Source organism: Molossus molossus, unplaced genomic scaffold, assembly GCF_014108415.1.
Source record: "Molossus molossus isolate mMolMol1 unplaced genomic scaffold, mMolMol1.p scaffold_m16_p_6, whole genome shotgun sequence".
Lineage (NCBI taxonomy): Eukaryota > Metazoa > Chordata > Mammalia > Chiroptera > Molossidae > Molossus > Molossus molossus.
Genome location: NW_023425399.1, coordinates 67355706 through 67370846, shown reverse-complemented (window position 1 = coordinate 67370846; position 15141 = coordinate 67355706). Strand labels below are relative to the sequence as shown.

At 38.9% G+C, this 15141-nt stretch overlaps 1 protein-coding gene across 4 annotated transcripts in view; it reads right to left on the bottom strand.

Annotated features, from left to right (window-relative positions):
* EPB41L3 (erythrocyte membrane protein band 4.1 like 3) overlaps positions 1-15141 on the bottom strand; it is a 198706-nt gene that overhangs the window by 130498 nt on the left and 53067 nt on the right. Inside the window, exon 1 of one of the 4 annotated variants that reach the window (XM_036244578.1) lies at positions 1644-1695. The exons of the other annotated variants lie outside the window; for them this stretch is intronic. The gene's annotated coding sequence lies outside the window, so the exon portion shown is untranslated. Of the gene's footprint in view, positions 1-1643; positions 1696-15141 lie in introns of those variants that run through there. 4 annotated transcript variants of the gene reach the window in all.

The following is a 15141-nucleotide window of genomic DNA, read 5'->3' as shown; positions in this document are numbered from 1 at the left end:
ATACAACAGAGAGGACAAGAGTAATAACCCTACAGTTAGACGCTTGGGTTCAACTGACTCCATCATCAATCAGCTGTGTAACTTTGGATAAGTTGCCTAATGTCCCTGAGTCTCAGGTTAATAAATAGAGATATTAATCATCTCTGCATATCTTACCTGCTTATAAGGAGTAAATGAGATAATTCATAATATCTCTGGCACATATAAGTACATATTAAGTACTCAAACATTAACCATTATTTATTTATCTTATATATTTCAGATTCCTATATCCAATATGTACAGAATATATCTTATAGTAACAGTGAATTATCCAAAGTAGAAAATTAAGGTAATCTTAAAGTATGTCCTAATGGGAACTTGAAGATAAAAATGAAATTTTTAAATGTGAAATGCACATCAATAAAAAAAAAAGTAGTAATGACTTCAGTTTTGCTAATACAGAGGCAAAAGCATAATTATAAGGTTACAAAAGTGGAAGAAAATTAGCATTTTCTTCAATATGTCTTGTGTATTAAATTACAACTCTTAACAGCTACACAGCTGAATCGACCCTTATGCAATGATTATTTCAGTACATGTGCTGCTTCTTCCTTCCTGCCCCAGCCTAACTGAAACAGAATGCCAGACAGCTGCTAACACAGAGCCATCTTCACCACTGATCAGGGTGAAGTTCATGTTCCCTTTACAGGAACAAGAAAAGTCCAAGTTGATATATATATTTTATATCTGATGCCAGTCACAAATGGCACACGTTTTTGCACTTGTCATAAGAGTAATTTGAAAGTATAATCAAAATAAGACATCACATTACATATATGGTAAAAATATATGATAAAATTACTCTTGAAATACATTTCCTTCCTCCCGTAAGCATTACAGTCCACCTATAAATAATAATTTTTTTATTTTCAACGTCGTTTCCTCTTCTGTAAAAAAACAAGTACACAAACTGAGCTTTATTTGCCTCAGATAGTATTAATGTATGCATCCACTTTCGTTTTATTAAGCAACATCAAAATATTAATAAAATTTACAAATAATTTATATTTTCAGTGAACCTCTTATGAAAAATGCTAAGTGTGAGAAATGTATTTATTCAGAGTAATCATTAGCATTTTCTTGGTATTACTTTGGTGCTTGGGGTTTTCTCTTTTAAACAGAAGAAATATTTCTCACGCCATCTGCTTCTGACAAGAAAGTGAGAGTTACCTTGGTCCCAGAATCTATTAGTACAGACAGGCAAGGCTACAATGGCACCCAAAATATTCTGATATTCCAAATGACAGGTATATAACATTTATTTTCTATGTCATCTTTAAATCAACACGCATTGAATGGTCAAATGTTTCACACACACAATTTTGAACTACAAAAAAAAAAGTATGTGCTCTTTCCCTCACAGCGGTTTTTGAGCCAACCCTATTACAGTGATTGACCATCAATTTATTATTGCCAGCACTAAGTAGGATGATTTTCACAAGTGTCTAAAGTCAACATATGCTGGACAGGACACTTTATTTTATTCTATATGCACTTTGGCTCCCTGGTGCCCAAGGCAGACAGCTGTCACTTACATGCAGGCCTTCTGCTAACACTTTTTGTAATTCCTAAGGGGCTGCCCAGCCTATAATTAGACTTACCAGTTGCTGCAGTGCACAATGCTGGGTGGAATCAAGAGTTTTTGGCTTTACAGCATTCCCTAAGAAGTCCTCTTAAAGATCATACTGCTGGAATAACACTGGTAGGAATTCAGCTTGGAGAGCAAATACAAATTCTTTAACCATATGCCATGAGCAGGTCTGTTCCACGAGGAGGGAGCTTTGCTTTAAAATGAACTCTCAGCCAACCACAGGAGTAGGGAATTGAGACTAAGCATAAAAAAATGGGGAAGTACAAAACAATACTAGAAACTTCCTAATTCAAAGGTGCATAGAACATTAATACTGAGACAGCTCTCTCAGCCTTTTACATAATTCTCTTCTCCAGGCAGCGTCACCAGGATGAACTGAAATGGCACAGCAAGAAGGAACTAACAGCAGGCAAAAAATTTACCCTGTTTCAAAACCAAGGCTAAGAGTGCCAGAAAACATAGCGTGCAAGTCAAAGACAGCAGAGGAAGTCAAAAGTAAAAGACGAATAGAGGGCTAAATTGGAGCAAGTCTTTAAGACAAAGAGAAGTCTGATTTTTGAGAAAATGAAAACACTTTCCAAATGCAGAGCCCCATCCACTACCTCTCTGATTCTGGTCCAAGTTTTCTAAAAACAACTGCACAGAAGCAGGTTTTCTCAGCAGAGAAGGACCTGCTGCAATTGCAGAGGGAGGCCTACTCATGGCATCATCCTCAACCTCAGAAAGTCATCGTTCCCTGACTGGAAAAATGACTATTATAGTGAACTGAAACTCCCAAGTGCCCATAAAAAGTCAGCTACTCCAAAAGCTGATAACTGACACAGGGCCCTCAGAGGGGTAGATGCTTTTACTAAAAATAGTTCCAGGTGCTACAAATGCTTCTGGTCTGTGGACCACACTCGGAGCCCAGTCCAGGGGTTCAGTCTCACAATCTATGGGTGTGCTCCCCCTGGGCAATGCCACCTGCCACGACTGCATACCACTGTGTTCTTCAACTTAACAGAACAAGATAACAACTAAGACCAACGGCTCATCTATGTTGTGGGTTTTGAAAATGGCAAAGTTAAGACAAACATAAGAGGATATTTGAAGGCAATGTTTAAGGAATGGATGTGAGGACCAGCTCTTCCACCCATTTGAGGACCCTCCCTCTTAATTATTTATTGCTTCTACCTGAAGGAAGCATTGGGGAATTCCTGTTCCTCTTACTCTTCTATCGACCCGTGAAAGAACTTCCAAGCCAGAAATCACAGGTCAAGGAGAGACCAGTATGTCCATGCTGCATGCTGGTACCTGGCATGATCAGTTGTTTCCCATGTGACTTTTTCAAAAAGTGAAGTTTATTCCTTCCAGTACCAACAAACAAACAAAAAACATTTTGATGGAAAACACTGTGAGGGTTCCTTACATTCCCACCACTCCTTAAAGCCCAAATGCTCAACACTGAACTCCCAGCATTCCCCTTTCACAGCACGGGTCACATTACTGTCTTCAGTATCCGCTGGTACAAATTTGAGGAATAGTAAATTCATTTTAATATTAGCCTAAGCAAAATAATGAAACAAATCTGACTTTTTTTTTTAACTCAACAAAGTTTACATATTTACACTACTACATATTTCTGTGAACAGAGACAACCAAAAGTTGATTATTACATAAAATCTACTGATGAAAAGAATAGAAACTACATTAGGGGAAGTTGTAAATTGCCCATTACATTCCAAAATGCTACTTGAAAAGTGGTTATTGAAGCCAAAAATCCTGTTTTCCACATAAATGATGTCATAAGTTATAGTTACGCTTCAGGGACCGGCCGGAATGCACGTGAACCAGATTTTAGCAGAATCGCTGAAGCCCATGTGACTCCTTGCACTGTGCAGGGAGAAGCTATGGGCCAGGCAGTACTCTATAAACGAGCATATCAGTTTGTCTATTTGGTTTATGGCTCTAACACCAAACATTTTAAGCAATCCTTGGAACAGTTAGGCACTCAGTATTTGTGAGTGAATGAATAAGAGGATGCTGGTTGCAATCTGAGTCTGATAGGGTGAGGATTAGCATGATACCACAGAAAGAAAAACACAAGCAGGGCCAAGGAAAGAAAAGAGGAGAAGGGGACATGTATCAGTTGCTCCATCAAATGTTCTTGGAGGCTTAAATGCACTTAAAAATTAACTATGATTTTTAAACTAAAAGTCTTCCTCTCACCTTACTGGAGCCCCAGTATGCATCCACAGAGAACACAGTGTCAGGTTTTCTGTGTATTCCCCAGAAACGTTCTAGGCATAGTTAAGCACAAATATGTGTACACACGCATCCCCTTTAAACAAGAGAGGCATCTTATACACAGTTTGGCACCACGCTTTTTCCATCAGCACCACAGACACAGTCACCACCTCCCACCATTCAAAGACCTTCCCCTTTAGGATTCCAGACACCAGACAACTGATATTCCCCCTCCCTCCCTGACTGTTCTCACTCGGTCTGTACACACTGGATTCCTTGGAGCTCAATCATTAGAGCTCTGCTCATCTCCACCTACCTCCAGTCTGAAAAATCGAACCAATCTCATGGCTCGAGATATAATCACCATTATCCCTTACCTGGACCACTATACTGAGCTCCGACCTGGTCTCCTGGCCCTCTCTTCCCCTTCCCATGGAGTGTATTCTTTACACATCTTCTAGAGAGCATCCCTTAAAATATAGTCAGGACATGGATTCCTCTGCTCAGAAGCCCCCAAACACTCATCACACCCAGAGAAGGCAGAACCACACATGGCCCTATTTCTTCTCTGGCCTCACTTCCTATCACTCTCCCTTTGCCACTCCAGCCACTGGCCTCCTTGCCGCTCCTAAAGCTACCAGGCAAATCCTCACCTCACACCCTACACTGGAATGCGCTTCCCACCCACACCCACCGGCTGCCCTTGCTCTGCTCAGAACATTTCTTTTCCTAACTTTCCCTAGCTCTGCTCTCTAAAACTCCAACCCACCCTTCCTATCCCTCCTCCCTGCTTTATTTTGCTCCATAACACTTACCAGCCCTTCACATTCTATATGAATTTGTTTATTTTCTGTTTCTCACCTCCAGAGTAGAACCTTCAGGCCTGCAAGGATTTGTATCTGCTTGTTCACTATTCTATCTCCAGTTCCCAGAATAATGCCTAGCCCTCAGTAAACATTTATTGAATGAACTAATGAATGATTACCACATTTTGAATACAATTTCTTAACAGTTTCCTTATTAGATGAATACAATGATCTCCTTGCATTAAACACTGACTGGCTGTCCACTGTAGGGATGTTTAACATCATTTACGCAATTGGTCTCCTCCTGATGGACATTTAGGATTTTCTCATTCTTTAAATACTTAGAAAAAACACTGCAACAAACATCTTTCTACAAGGACAGATATTTGCAAATAAAAAGGAGCAAGTATGCCCTGGCCAGTTTGGCTCATGGTTAGAGCGTGGACCCGTGGACCAGAGAGTCCTGGGTTCGGTTTCCACTAAGGGCACGTGCCTCAGTTGCAGTTTGTTCCCGGCCCCAGTTGGGGTCATGTGGGTGGCAGCCATTTGATGTGACTCTTTCACATTGATGTCTCTCTCTCTCTCTCTCTTTCTCCCTCTCTCCTTCCCGCTCTATCTAAAGATAAATGCAAAAGTGTCTTCAGGTGAGGATAAAAAAAAAAGGTGCAAGTATTGAAATAAAAAAATTTAAAAATTGTTTTATATAAATATCTCAAAAGTTAACAAGAATAAACAGAAGCTCACTAAAAAGTGTCTAAACCCATTTGTTTGGCAAATTAGCAGGCAATCTGCTTGGCAAAGACGTCAGCTTGAATGTGTGTCAAGTGACATCCTGCAGGGAATTATTACAATAAAATTATAGGGTTGATAGGAGAGAAAACTTGCAGGGAAAACTCATGCTAAGCTTTGCAGACAGGGAAACATGACAGAAACAACAACAAATTCTCAACAGTTCTTTTTCAGTGAAAGCACAGCAAAAGGTGTCCCAGTGGCACAGTGCTATGTGCGGTCCGTGCACAGGTACAGAGGCGGGCGCACGCGGGGACGTCTTCCTGAAGACTGCAGAACAGCTCAGAACCTCGAGCGCAGTAAGGGCACATGGACTATGGCGAGACCTTCTCTTCAGTCCTGTTCTCCCACCTACATCTCAGTTACTCCTGTGTGTCCACGTTGTTTCCCATTCTACTTCATCTCAAAAATTCTGAGGAAAATAGTTATCACCTGTAACTGAGAATTGCTACACCTCAACAAATCAAATGCCCAGTATGTTTTAAGGTTGGTTTCTCTGAACCTGCTGAACTCTTTTTCCAGAAGAAGACACTGAAGCCACCAGCTCCCGCTAATCCCACACCTTCGGGTCCCTGAGGGGCTCTGCGGAACAATGCTGGGACCTGGTATGTTGGAGGACACCCTTGCCAGCGTCTCGTCCTGAGTTATGTAAGACCTCTGCCAGAGGTGATGTTGGGATCATCTTACATTCAACTGGGAGTCTCTCCAACACAGGACAGTCTTTGTTTTTCCTTTGAAAGGATTTACCTTCTTTTTCCTGCATTAGAGGTACATTCAGCTCAGTAATCACTGATCAATTTGTCCTCCAGTAGTTACCCAGAGCTACACACTGTTCAGTCTTCAAGGAAATATTCAAATGATGGACATCATGACTTGTAATGTGGAGCGCTATGCAAATATTAGTGAGTGCCAACCAATCCAAACCCAAAATGCCTGCGCAGATCAAAGCAGTAGATGCTGCTTGGGAGTGGGATTGTTCTATCCTTTTTATAGTTGTTTTTAAAATTTTTATTGATGAGAGAGAGAGAGAGAGACTGATTTGTTGTTCCACTTACTTTTTATGTTTTAATCCTCATACAGAATATTTTTCCACTGATTTTTAGACAGAGTGAAAGGGAGGGAAAGGGAGATAGGGAGAGAGAAACATCGATGTGAGAGAGACACATTGACTGGTTGCCTCCCACATGACCTTGACCAAGGCTGGGGATTGAACCTGCAACCCAGGTACGTGCCTTTGACTAGGACTGGAACCTGCAGCCCTTCTGTCTGCGGGCTGACACTCTAATCATTGAGCCAAACCAGCCAGGGCATGTTGTTCCACTTATTTATGCATTCATTAGTTGACTCCTGTATGTGTCCTCACCAGAGCTCAACCCCACAACCTTCGAGTATCGGTACAATGCTCTAACCAACTGACCTACCCGGCCACGGTGGGCTTTTTCTGTCTTTTGAGGCAAGTCCACAGTATCCTGCTGCATTTCCTGTTTCATAATAGAGTGACTAATAACAATTCATAGTAATCCACAATGTTTCAAAGGTATCAAATGAGAAAAGCCCCCAAAAGAAATATGATTCAAATTAAGGTGAAAATAAGGCCAAATAAACTAGGTCAGTGGATTTATTTCTGAGTTGTATAAATTGGACGTGTTTCTGAGTCATGGAGTATTAATCTAGAAGAGACTATCAAGCTGCCTGCCTCATAATAGAGGAAGTGAGCCAGATCAGAGTGGTGAAACACCTTCCGGTGAGAAAACACCAAAATACAATATACTTTCCATATGAATATTATTTTGCTACTGGGGTTACTCCTAATCAAACAAAAAATGAAATATAAATATTAAATATTCCTCGGCTTAAAATATCTTCCAAGAATTTAAACCCAATGATCAAAATGCTATTTAAAGAAGATCTAAAAATGTATGTGAGATCTGATTAATAATAAAACAACTAGTAGCATTTTATTTTTTTAATTTAAAAAATATTGAATTCAGAGTGAGGAAGAGAGAGAGAGAGAGCAACAGAGAAACATCAATTGGTTGCCTCTTGCATGTGCCCCGACAGGGGAGCGAATCACAACCTAGGTCTGTGCCCTGACCAGGAACTGAACCCACTACCTTCTGGTGTACAGGACTGTACAGAACAATGCTCCAACCAACTGAGCCACACCGGCCAGGGCAGCAGCACTTTAAATTAGCCTTTCCTCAACCATGGTACACAGAATAACACTCTTATTGACATCTATTATTTGGGGGAACAAAATTAGAAAATGCTCCACTAATAAACTTTGGTTTTATTTACCTTCCAGGTCATATCACTCATGCACCTCTTCCTCACCTCCCAAGGAAAAAGAATATAAAGCTGTAATGTCCACTCAGGAGTTATAGACCGGGGATAATATCTTCCAAACAAAGGTTTGTAGGCTTTAAGGTAACAGATCAGACTAGAGTATAAGATTCACATGGGTAGAGATTTTCTGTTTTGTTCACTACTATATAGAAAAGTATCTGGCACATAATTGGTACTCAATAAATATTTGGTGAATAAGTAAATGAAAGTAAATGACTAACTCAGTTGGCACCAAAATATTATTGTTATTAACTAATCATAAAATATTGAAATACTGACAACTAGTCCCAACATTAGCCATAAAAAACCTTAGTCATAACACTTAATATTAACAGTTAAAATTTTTACTTGTAGCAAGAATGCAATTAAATGTTATAAAACAATGAGCCTCAAGAGATTGTTTACAAGTAAAAGGGTTATCTTTGTAGAACAGAAACATTTATTCCTTTAATGCCAAAATAGATGTTTACAGTTACAGTATAATAATAAAACCAATGTCTATTCATAGATATAATGGTAATCCAGATGAAAGAAGATATGTCATGAAAGGTATACTCAAGAGACTATCTTTCAGAGATTGTATACATTTAATTTGTTGTACTCAGCTTCAAAATACTCAAGTGCAGTCATCAGCCTTTCAACATAAAATTTCATTAGAGTTTGAACCTTCAAAACACACATCTATTTCCTTAATTTTTTTACCCATGTCTAATTTCAGTGAGTTGATAAAATGAATAACTAAAATTGCTCTTAAAAATCATCCTAATTGAAGCCAAATCTTAAACAATGAATTCATAACAAAACAAACCAACAGATACAAAATAACAGACATTTTCCATTTTACTACAGTGCACCATAAATCACATTATATAGATTATATCTTAATATTGAAAGAGAAGTAATATCAAGGATGTAGCATAAAAAAATATTAGTTTAGCCTGGCCAGTGTAGTTCAGTGGATTGAGCATCGTCCCATGGACTGAGAGGTCCCGGTTCGATTCCTGGTCAGGGCACATGCTGGGGTTGCAGATGTGATCACCAGTAGGGGACGTGCAGGAGGCAGCCAATCAGTGTTTCTCACATTGATGTTTCTCTCTCTCTCTCCCTTCCCCTCTCTCTCTAAAAAATAAATAAAAACATATTTTTTAAGAAATCATCAAATTTAGCAAACAGGAATACACAAAATGAGTATTCCCATCAAAATCTTTCATGAAGACAGACATATGTGTATACTGTATACATTATACAAGGACTACAAATGCCCTGAAAAGCTGTGGTTTCCACACTTTTAGGTCTCACAAACTGGTAGGCTGACATTACTGAATGTGAGATTGTGTTACATGTGACTACTGAAGCAAAATGATCCATAATGACTTCCAAACAGAAGCTACTCAAACATGGATCCCTTCAAGCTCTCTCGTTTCACTCGAGTCCTTTGATTTCAGGCCATCATAGCCACCTCCTTACGAATTCTCCTTTTCTTACCCAGATTATTTAAACTGGGGTTTTGGCAACGGAAGCACTCCAAATTGGAAAAGGAATAATACTAGAAAAATTATATAAGTTAACTACGTATAATATTATTGCAAATTAAATTTATCTTCCATTTGAATTTTTAAAATATATCTAACTTAAAATTTTGTTAATACCTGCTAGTATAAGCTTGTTAATTGACCTTTTTGAGAAGGACTTTCCAAGATCATGTCCTTATTATTTTTTTGGTTTTAAAAATCTTTTCTTTAAAACAAAAGATTTTAAAATACGTATATATCTTTATAATACCCTACATATAGATATTTAAGTAGGTATTTTAAATATATGATTTATATGAATATATGTATATTTTAATTCACTTAATTCTCACAACAGATCTATGAAGCAGGTACTATTATTATTATTCCCAATTGAAGAAATTGAAACATAAAGAGGTTACTTAACTTTCCTCTCATGCAGTGATTGGCTGGGTTCTTTACTATTATACTATACTGCGAACAGCTACTTTCCTACTATTCTTAATAAATAGAAACAAAAAATATTTGGGCCATTTCCATTGGTCATTTGCAGGAAACAAAGCAGCTCCAGAAACCTTAAGGATTCTACTTTGCTAAAACATAACCCCATCTCTCTCGCTGACATCATGCTCTCTGGGCCAACCAGGAAGGCCACATTCTTGTGTAGAAACCACTCAGAAATGTAAGGCCACATTCCCTCTATCCACATGGAAGGGTCTGGTGGAGGATACATCAGAGTTGGCCTGGATCACATGCCCAGGAATGGAGGAGCTTGCCTGACAAGGTCTGGACCATCTTGCCTATCATTTTGTCCAGGAAGCAGGCAACCTACACTGACAGCCCCAAATAATCACAAGAAAAGAGTGAGGCACAGTTCTCCAAGGCAACGGAGAGAAGTGCTGGTCAGACTGAAGGATGCCCACAACAGAAGTTTACCCTGTGAGATCAACTGTCTAGCTTATTTCAGTTCTTCTTTTAAATCATTCATTGCAGGAAATCCAATTTTAACAACTATGCCCTACTTCATTTCATTCCGTTTTAAATGATGTGCAAAAAAATGATATGCAAAAGTGAGAGCAGTCAAGTAACAAAATTCCCCTGTTCATATCCTTTCTTACATTTGTTCCTTGCTGGGCCTAAGAACAGAGCCTGACAGCCCAGGGAGTGGCCTGTGCTGATGGTCTGCATACGATGCAGACAACCAAAGCAATGAGGAGTTTGTCCAAGAGGGATACCATGACCTAGGACAACTTTCACATGGACCCAACACTGCTCTATGGACTAGCATTTTGAAATCAACTCTATAAAGTATTAACAATCATTCTTACAGTAACACAATGAGGTCAACTTTACTACAATTCTCATTTTGGATATACTCATGCACATCAACTTCACATAAACCCAGTGAGGCTAGTATTATCAAACATGCTTTACAGGTGAAGAAGTGGAGGTTAAGAAACACTCGAGAACTTGTCAATGACTGTACTGCTAGTAAAAAGTGACTGAGCTGGGCTTAAATGTGGAGATTAAATAATATATAAAGAAAATTTACTGTATAACATAAATCTGATCTAAACTTCCACACTGATTATAATACATATAAACATTATATACATATTATAATCATAATACATATGCCTGGTTATTATATAGAAATTATGTATGTAATAATACAAAACATGAGATACATATCTTCTTAGAACTTAAAAGATGTAAGGAGGAGGATTTTAGACAGCACAGACCTTCTAAATCCTCTGTTACCAGAGACTATCTAAATTGATATCTTCTCGACCACTCAATAAACTTCCCTTTATCAGGCAGATGCATTAAAATCATTGCAGTGTCCTTAGTATCTTTTCCAAGAAAACACCTTCTTTAGGAGAAACAGCCAATGCATATTTAATGCTTATGAGGATTGTAATGACACTGGCATTTCTATTGAAACGTTTTTCAACCTCATTCCCTTTTCGGTATCAGATAAAAGAATGCCAAGAAACAAGACAGCTCTATCGGGCAATTCTATTTCACTCAAAAGCCATAAAAACAATTATCTATGTCATTACAGACTCTTTAAAAGGAGCTTCAAAACAACAAATTTGCTGGTTCGGGCCTGCAACAGAATCCCGACTGCTCATGCTGAAGAACATAATAGCTTCAAATTGAGTAATGGTTGCTATTAGACGTCCTAAACTCAGTGACACCAATTATAGACAGATCCAAAGAGGTGGACACCTGTGTGTCTTGGTAAACCTATTTGTGTGGGTCGTCAGCGGAAGTGGTTCACAGGGAATGATTATGGAGGGTGCAGGTCCTCCACCTTCAGTTATTAGAAAATTCTCAACTGATTATTTTCTTTACCACTCAATCAAACCCTTTATCAACCAGGCACATTCAACTCATCACACTGATTTTAGAGCCTCATCCAAATACAAGTCACTGTTAGCACAAGATGAAAAGCATATTCTGGAACTAAAAACAAATTTTACATGTAAAGAGACCACTTAATTTCACCAAGACCTTCTCAGTACCAGAAGCTAGATAAAGAGAAATTCTGGATCTTTACCCTCCAAAAGTCTAGACAGGATACTCAGACTTAGTGAAAAATTTAATTTCCTATGAAACTTTTCATTGGGTAAGAAATTCTTCAAAACTGAATTATAAAGATGTATCAAAAAGAAAACACAAATATCTATCTTTATACCTATAATTTCCTACAGTAGTCCAAATGAAAAATTATCATTTTTCTTTAATTAATTAGAACTCATGCCTAATCAAAACCTCATTTATCTACTTGGTGTTTAACTGAAGAGTTCAGAATTAAAAACCAACCGCACTTTGATTTTCCCAGCACTGAATACAAAGAGTGAAAATTAGAGGTGTGCAAATTATTTCCCAAATTACAGACAACAGAATATTCATTGGTAAGAAAAAAACCTGTTTACCTTAGACTGCTAAAATTAGAAAGGAAAGAAGGGGGCAGGCCAGATGATATGTCTGGGAAAGTATTAACAATGTGTTAAGTGTTAATTCTGGGGGAGGGGGACAATTACTCTAATAAGCAAAAAGTACCCCAAGTCCAAGTTAATTAAAAATGACCAGAACCCAACTATCAGCCTGGTAAGCATGGCTGAACCTATCGCTCAGTGAAGTGAGGTTTTGGTCTGTCACCCACACCAGTTCTCTCGTGTTCCAAGCAGATCCTGCAGGTCATTCAGGCAAACTCTTGTCTTCTCATCAGGAGTCTCACATTTTAAAGTTATATTTGCAATTGAATGTTAAATCACTTCAAACAAAACCATATCCATTGAATAAAATGTGAAAGATTTTTCTACAATTTTCATTCACAAGTTCATGGGCTTGTTTCATGTTATATTTTAAATAACTCCATTTAAATACTTACGGAGCACCTAGTATGTGCCTAGCACGATTCCAAGAGCTAAGTCTGTGGCAGTGAACTAAACAGATATTATCCCTGTCCTTACAAAGTTGATATTCTGGTTAAGGGAGACATGCAACAAACATAAGTAAAATATGTAGTAATATGAAGAAACATAAGCAAGGATGGGAAATAGTGTTAAACAGGGTGAGAGGTAGTGGAGGTGTATACGCAAGGAGCATGCTGTCTGTGTAAATGCGCTGGGAGACAATGTTCCAGGCCCACGGGACAGCAAGTACCACATCTCGCAGGTGGAAGCATGACCCTGTTCAAGGATGGGTAAGGAAGTCATGAACCTGAGGTTAAAGCATCTGGTCCTCACTAGTAAGAAATATATTATTGAATACGACAGACACAGATAGGACACAGACAGAGACAAACATAATGCTGAATGAAAAAAAAGGAAGGTGCAGAAGGGTATATACAGCATACCATTTAAAGCTTTTTAACCATTAAAAACAATACCATACATTTAGCAATAGATAAACAGTGATTTGGAAAGGAATAAAGAAATATTTGTGGTTATGATAAACACAAATTCAGAAGCTACTTCTGGGGGGTAGGTACAGTTGTGACGGAGTTGGGGTAGATTAAGCAATTTGGGGTAATGTTTTTTTTTTCCAAGTCAGATGCTGGGTAAACAGGTGGTCATGATACCACTATTCAACCTTTTTGTGTATCAGAAATACTTCCACTGTTGTTGAAAAAAAGAATCCTCAACACTGTCTCAGCATCCTCTGATTTCTTAGCTAACCATCCACGGGTTATTTTGGTGTTTATCTTTGAGTAATGGACAAGAAAGCACCAATATTTCTGTTCCACTTCAATCAAGAATATTTTACCACTGGTAGCATTACCTCTATTGTGAGGAGAAAGGGAGCAAATTAAGGGAACAAAAATGCTGTCATCCCTTCTCTAGCACTCTGAAACCATACATTAGAGCCTTTTATGGTCTGTATAAAAGAAAATATGGAAAATCTATGTTTAGCATTTTAAACTAAGCTGCCTGTCACAATTTTAAATACAGCCCCTTATCTACATAGGAGGTGGGTATATTTAGCAATGTCACCTTTATTTCTCAGTGTACTTTAGAAAAAGAGAAAACCATGGATAAAATATTTGCTTTCATACCTCACCTGTGCTTCTGGTTTTCCCATGAGCACCCAGGTACCCCAGCTGTGCATGTGTGTACCAGCTCTCCCATTTCCTTACTTTCCTTTCTCCTCCACCCACCATGTCCACTCCATCCTCAGGATGAACGGGGTCAAGGGGTGAAGGAAAGCTCAGAAGTAGAAGAACCTATGCACAACAGGGAACTTTGTTCTATTCTCTGAGCTCCTCCCTATGAGGTCGCCAACATCATCACAGCTAAATGCAAAGTTGTATGCCAGGCACAGAGTTGCCTGGATGCTCGATGGTCCTGGTCACTGCTTTTCCTGAAACACATTTTATCTCCCCCTTTCCCCTTCTTCTTTCCTCCACTGCAGATTCCCTTCCCTCTCCCTCTCTCTAGGAACTAATCTTCCACAGCTTTAATGACCATCTTATTCTAATGATTGTCTTGATCTTGAAGCTGAAACCTTCTGGCTTGCAGACTCCTGCGTGAAGACTCCTCCTGGGACCCTCAGGCCCAACTCCCAACCTCTACACCATCATCAGCTACACCATCATCAGCAACCTCACCATCACCCTAGGCCTCCGCAGGGGAGGCAAGCTCAGAGACCGAAAGTGGGGCCATTCCCCTTCTCCCTCACCTCCCAAACCCAACATGCCACCAAGCCTCCACCTGATATCGATCGCCTAAACATTTTTCAAATGGTTCATTTCCCTCCATCTCTACGACCACTTCCTTAGTTCAGAGCACCATTAAGTCTTTCCTGGAGAGAAATACTGCTACCGGCTGTCAGTACTTAACTACGTACAAAGGACTGTACAGTTTTGCTGAAAGGATTGGGTATATTGTGAAGTATGATTATTTTTGGGTATATTGTGAAGTATGATTATTTTTATTTTCCAGAAAAATTAAAGTTTTTAAGGTTAAATATTTCCCACAAAGCTAGACTGCCTTGGAATCAGAATTTACTAATGAGCTTACTGATTCATTTATTTACTCATTCACTCAAAACAAAAAACAAAAAAAACCTCAGTAACAGTAATTTTAACTATAATTGATACACTGTCTCTTAAAAAGTAAATTCCCTGAATTACTACAAGAGCTTTAGTAACTTTCCTAAAAATCACACTTGACCATGTCATCCAACAAAGCAAAACTCTCCAATGGCCCCACATCACCCTCAGGATGACATGGTTCTCAGGACTCTAAACTCTGACCTCAGCACCTCCAAGGCTCATCTCATCATCTCTCCAGTATCCCTGGATCCCATCCCATTCCTT